At 39.5% G+C, this 6888-nt stretch overlaps 1 pseudogene; it reads left to right on the forward strand.

Moving 5' to 3' along the window:
- Positions 1 to 3357: 3357 nt before the first annotated feature.
- On the forward strand, positions 3358 to 5757 carry LOC101701504 (rho GTPase-activating protein 12 pseudogene; annotated as a pseudogene).
- The last annotated feature ends 1131 nt before the right edge of the window (positions 5758 to 6888 follow it).

Raw genomic sequence — 6888 nt, forward strand, 5'->3', positions numbered from 1 at the left:
TTGTCAAATTTATTTCAAACCAGATTTTTGAAATACACTTTCTATATCCTTTGAAATTCTGTAAAATCTGTGGTAATGTCTCCTAGATCTTGATATTGTAATTTTAAAAATGTATAATTGTGATTGTGTAATAGGAAGAAAAGGTCCAAAGTTGCAGGGGAAGTGGGAGGGGTAGGGGAAAGGAAAGACGGGAAAAGAAAAAATATGAGAAAAGGAAAAAAATAGAAACAAATTCTTTGCAAATAGGAAAGGGTGGAAGGGGTGAAAGGAGGGCAGGGGAAGGGGAAATATAAGAATCAAGATACTCATGTAATGGTACAAGATCTGAATGATGAATGTAACTGTATTTTATACCAAAAATGTACCAATAAACTTATTGGGAAAATAAAAGACAGAGGGCAGCATTCTAAGTAAACCTGTACTAGGTTTTTAGAAGAGTGAAGCCATGTTTTAATTGAGTTCTCTGACTATCACACTGAATATCATATCAGGAGTATCGATGCATATGGTCCCACTGACCACCCAAGCAGTCATTTACTTTCCCTGTCACCTCAGGAGAACTGTTACTTCCTGCAGATAACAGAAGTTAGCTTCAGTTGGCACCTGCTGTGTCTAATGTGAGAAGTACAGTTGTAGAACACAGAAAACAATTCTAGAAGTGATAGGTAAAAATTCAACACAGATTGTTCTCTCTTTATCCACTCTAGGATATACTTGAAGCTGAACATGTCTTCCTTCTTTAGGGTAATGAAGCCACTTAATCTCATAACAAGCCATAAAGTCAGTATATTATCAAATGATTAAATTCATACCTCAGCCATAGCTGTGGGTGAGACCTATGCTCCTCTGCATATAACTTCCTTCTGGGTGGCAAACAATGAATTTGTGTGTCAGACACAGACACTAACAATTTAACTTTGATCCTGTCTGTTTCTGAGACTTAGAGCAGATGGTTAGTATTTCTGAGACTCAGTGTTGTCATCTGAGTTGATTTCCTCTTGGTACAACTGCAGTGAGCAAATTTCGAACAGTGGTATATGTTCCTTATGTGATTAATACATAAGGAATAAGTACCCACCTGAAGCAACTCGTGTGGCCCCACTGCCATCCGAACCTCCCAGCCAGGAGCAGACCGATGAGCAGTGGAGTTGCTCGGGTGCCTGCAGCACTGCCACAGTGTACCCCCACCACCTCTGGCCTCCTGGCTGTGCCTGTACCTGGATCCACAGTGCAGAGGCACAGGGGTTCAATAAAGGCCACTGTCCTGAGCTCCAGAAGATAGAGCAGAAGTGAACAACAGAAAGAGGGCCTTACTCCTTCTAAGTCCCCATCATGAAGGGTAAAGTTGCTATATTGAATAGTGTATTCACTATAAACATATTTTGGGCTAGTCCTCAATTTTGATTTAAATCACAAGGTTAAAGTTGACAGATTAATACCTACCACAAATTGTCATTTTCTAAACTATGTTTGATACTATTGCTGTTGCTGATTGTATCACTTGGGCTAAGGTGTTGTGATTGATCTAATCAGTTATCCTTCATGTTATAATGAAAATGAGATTACCAGAGAGTCATTAGAGGCTCAAAATCTAAAGACCAGCTGTATCTGGAAGATGTCTCTGAGAAGCAATAATTCCATAAGGGGTCTAAATACAAGCAACAAAGATACAATAAACAATATCGAAGTATCAACCCAGGAATTAAACCAAGGGCAGTACCAATATCAAAAATAGAAATGAGAAGAAATTTAAGCAAGGCACAAACCCAGCATTCCACCTCACCAAAGGCAAATTTTGGGGGAAACTAGGTGGAAAAGTCTGATAATCAACCACCCTGAGACCCTGAACTGATACTACAGGAAGTAACAAAACAGATGAATGAGGCTCTAGAAAAATTCAAAACAGAAAAAATTTCCCAGATAACTACAGAGACGGTGAGCAGAATAAAAGTCATGATTAGAGACTCTGGAACAGAAACAGATAAAAAAGAATAGATGAATTCAGGACCATAATGGAAGCCATGATTGTCCAGCATAAGAAAGAAATGGAAACAATTAACACCCAACATAGGAAAGAAGTGGAATCCATGAAAGAGATTCAAACAGATACCCAGGAGATTAAAAACTCTATTTAAAGTATACACAGTAAACTGAGCCAACCTGAAGACAGAATATCAGATGTAGAAGATAGGATGGTGGTCAGTGACCATGAAAAGAGAGATCTCTTAAAAATAGTAATGGACCATGAGAAATCAATCCAAAAGCTCCTAGACAATGCAAAGCAGAATAATATAATACTGATAGGACTCCATGAAAATGCAAGAGAAAGTACAAATTACATGAAAAACTGTTCATAGAATTAATGACAGAAAACTTCTGAAACAGAACAAAAGAATTTGCCATACAGATAAGTGAGACATATAGGTCTCCAACAAGCCATGATAAAAAAAAAAAAACTACACCTAGAAATATAATAATCAAAATCCTGGAAATGCAACAGAAGAAGAAAATACTACAAGCAGTTAGAGAAAAAAACAAATCACATTCAAAGGAAACCACATCAGAATCACAACAGACTTTTCAACACAAACCCTCAAGTTAAGGAGAGCCTGAAGTGAGGTACTTCAAGCCCTAAAAAAAAACAACCTCCAACTTATACTGATATATCCTGCAAAACTATCTTTCAAAATTGGTGGGGAAATGAGATACTCCCATGATAAAGAACACCTGAGAAAATTCATGAATACAAAACCAGCACTCCAAACAATTTTTAAAATACCCTAGAAAAAGTCAATGAAGGTCATAACTCCATGAGGCCCAACAGAGCAAATCCAAAATACTTTATCAGGCAAGGCAATAAATTAAAGGGAGAGAGGGAAAAAGAAAAAGAGTCACCCCCCACCCCCCACAGTGGGTCCTCAGAATCTGCGCACCCTCTGGCAGACCAGCCAGAGCAGTCACTCAGAGCCAAGCGGCCTTGGCTGCAGGGCATGGGAGGTTCTGGGCTCCCTGAGTTGCCCCTCATTGCCTGCAGCACCCTCTATTGAGAGTTCTAGCATCTTCAACTGCTGTTGCATTGGTGTAAAGGTCGATGGTTCTGGGGCCCAGTCGCTCATGGCTCACTCAGGGATAGGGAACTTGGTTTCATTGAGTGTCCTTGTTCACCTTTCTCACAGGCAGGGAATGTGGACTGCACTGGGGGAGCTGGGTGAGGACTCACTTGGGTTCTGGTTCAGATTTTGCTAGCCAGCTTAAGAGATTTAAATGTAACACTGGATACATCTTTCTAAGCTTCATTACTGCAGCAAGCCACAAACCTGTAATGTGTCATGCCCTCCTTTTTGAGAGGTGAACATTATTGAATGAAGATGGCTGATAGAAGTGGGAAGGCTGTTCCAGGACAAGTGTACACTGAAGTGGAGTATGACTATGAATACAAAGCAAAGGACAGAAAGGTGGTGATAAAACAAGGGGAGTGGTACATCTTGGTGAAAAAGACCAATGAGGACTGGTGGAAAGTCAAATCGGATGAGAATTCCAAAGTGTTCTACGTGCTGGCCCAGTATGTGAAGAAGTTCACCTGCAGAGCCCTGATGCCACCTGTGAAGCAGGCAACCAGACTGCCAAATAATTCTATGGAAACTATACAGAGTCTACATCTTCAGAGATACACAGAAAATGTCAACAAACTGCCTGAACTTTTGAGTTTTGGAAAGCCCTCACCTTCTGTTCAGGGAACAGGTCTTATTCATTATGCCAATCAGAATTTTGGACACTGCTATTATCCATGTCAAATTCTTACCCTAAGCCTGGATGTGACCCACAACAATGGAAAGTTTAACAATGACTCACATTCTCCCAAAGTTTCCAGCCAAAACAGGACACACTTATTTGGTCACTTTGCCGGTCAGGAGTTCTTGGACTTAGAGAAAATTAGCTTCTTCCAGAAGTCTTGAGATTCAGCTGGAGAAAGCTCAGAAAGATTACCTCAAGATTCTGAATCTAGAGATGAGCTTAGTAGCAGCTCCACAGAGCAGGTAAGGGCAAATACACCTCCAAGTCAAGGAAGGCCAGATTCTCCTGTGTATGCTAACTTATGATAACTGAAAATATCCCAGTCTCCTTCCCCTGCTCCTTCCTGGGAGTTCAGCAGTTCGAACTAATGGAGAGTGGGAAACGTATACAAATAGTTCAGGGCATTGTTACTACTGTAACCAAGGGACACAGGCAAGGACTTGGAAACCACCCCAATGGACTCAGAATATAAGCATGAGCAAAGATTTCCACATTCAAGGAGATCCAGAGTGGCTCAAGCATGTCAGTGACCAAGGTAGACAGTAATACTAAAGCGTGGATGGATCTCATTCTGAGTGGGAGCTGCCAAAGTATAATGCTCCATCCCAGCAGCAAAGAGAAATACTTAAAAGTAGAAGCCTGGACAGGTGGCTGCAAGAACAAATAGTATTAACACAGTGGAGACATGGCACCATTGTATTGGACACCAATATCAAGGACTCTCCAACTGCCTCAAAACGCTGCTCTACTGAAAATGAATCTTCTCCCTCTTCAACAAAGAACCAAGACACAGGTCAAGAGAAGTATGGATTGTTCAATGTAAAAAAAAATTACTGAAAATGTGAAAAAGGTCTGAAAGACCTGGCTGTCTTCCTGGGCAGTATTGCAGGGCTCATCTTTACTTTTTACTAAAACTCAAGGAAGCAGTACAAGTTTGTTTTAGAGTAATGAGTCCAAGCCAGAGTACACAGAGGACCCCAAGGGGGCAGCGATAGAGATGGCCTCAAAGGACAAATCCAGGAAGAAGAGCGTATTTGAGCTGAAAATTCGTCAAGGCACAGAACTGCTAATTCAGTCTGATAATGATGCTGTTATTAATGATTGGTTTAAAGTTCTTAGCAGTACAATCGGTAACCAGGCATTAGAAAGTCATGAAGCAATAGAAGAGTAGATACCAGATTCACCAGGGATAGATAAGCAGGATAAAGAAAAGGACCAGAAGGATCTTTAAAAACTTCATTCTATGAAAGCATCCAGCATAGATTCTTCCCAACAGAAAAAAAAAAACAAAAAACAAAAATAAGACGAACTTTAAAAAGCTACTTACAAGACGCCCCACTTTGCAGGCTGTGCATGAAAAGGGTTATATTAAAGATCAAGTATTTGGAGCCAATCTTGTTAATTGGTGTCAGAGAGAGAATAGCACAGTGCCAGAATTTGTGAGGCTGTGCATCGCTCATGTTGAAGAACAGGGTTTGGATGGTGACGGTTTCTATGGAGTAAGCGGCAACCTCACAGTGATCCAGAAGCTGCGGTTTGTAGTCAACCACGATGAGAAACTGGACTTGAATGACAGCAAATGAGAAGACATTCACGTCATCACTAGAGCACTCAAAATGTTTTTTCAAGAGTTGCCAGAGCCTCTATTTACATTTAATGATTTTAATGATTTTGTTAATGCAATTAAACAAGAACCAAGACTGCCTGTTGCTGCTGTTAAGGATCTATTCAGACAGTTGCCAAAACCAAATCAAGATACAATACAGATTCTTTTCAGACACCTCAAAAGAGTTATAGAAAATGGAGAAAAAAACTGAATGACCTATCAGAGTATAGCAATTGTTTTTGGTCCCACTCTATTAAAGCCAGAAAAAAATGGGTAATGTAGCAGTTCATACTGTTTACCAAAATCAGATTGTACAATTAATTCTTCTGGAATTAACTTCCATTTTCAAATGTTGATTTTTATGGAAGATAACCTGTAGGATGGAAGTTGGATTCCATCAGATTTCAGATGTTTATACACAGTGTATTTTGTTTTTGAACCAAACAGTGGCTCTTTTGATTTGCACTTTTTGAGGCATCAGAAGGGAAGGGAGCATGAAAATGCCTGTTAGCCCCTCACATTTGCTGCTTTCTTGCTAGGTGATAAAACTGTGTAATTTTAGATTCATTTTATCATGAATGTTTGTATTTCATACTCTGAATTTCAGTAAAAAATCAAAATTTAGAATTCTAACCCGTCATATACACTGGATAATTTGGTAAGAAAAAGTACATCTCCCCACCTCAAACTGGATAACGAATTTCTTCTCGTGATCCGTAAGTTCTTCATTTGGTGGAACAATGCTATCATTTATTTTGGAAACACTCTTGGGCATTTAAAATGAAATGAAGTATATCCTCTTTGAAACCTGTGTGTGTCTTTTTCAGGATTTTGCATGCAGTGGCAGCATAAGTGCTAGATCCATGGCAACCTAGCCATAATGCTTAGCGAGGCTTGCTGCTGCTCACTGTGTTGCACAGCATCCTCACTGGATATCATAGTTGCTTGTTTGGGCGGCACACTAACCCTACTTAAAACACTGTGATATACTGAGGTTCTAGTTAGCTAACTCAGTTCAGGGTACTTTTGAGCTGTCTTACTATACAGAATTGTAGCTAATAGTCCTAACTATATCTAGTGCCATATCAAGTTCTTGGTATGACCCTGTGGAAACATACATCATTTGATGTAAAAATGGGCTAAGGACTTCATGTTCTTTGGCTTGTGTATATAATTGTGTTGTGTAGTCTCAGAGTACATCCTAACCCTACATTCCTCCAGATGTGGGCCATTACTTAGTAAAGTTAACAGTGTGCACTTTCAGATTTTAATGACCTCTACAGACAGATTACTGCAATGCAAATGGTACTGGAAAAATACTTAGTAAATTTGCTAAATAGTAAATGCACTACAAGAGAAACCTTTTAGATTATTTAATATGCACAGAATACATTAGAAAAAATGTATTAGATGATCCTAACTCTCTAGTTTGAATAGTAGAAACCATGTGTAAATTAGATGGATGCCAGATGGGAAATAACATTGCT

The sequence above is a fragment of the Heterocephalus glaber genome, unplaced genomic scaffold, assembly GCF_053883595.1.
Source record: "Heterocephalus glaber isolate CG9 unplaced genomic scaffold, H.glaber_assembly_v1.0 deba00001532, whole genome shotgun sequence".
Classification (NCBI taxonomy): Eukaryota; Metazoa; Chordata; class Mammalia; order Rodentia; family Bathyergidae; genus Heterocephalus; species Heterocephalus glaber.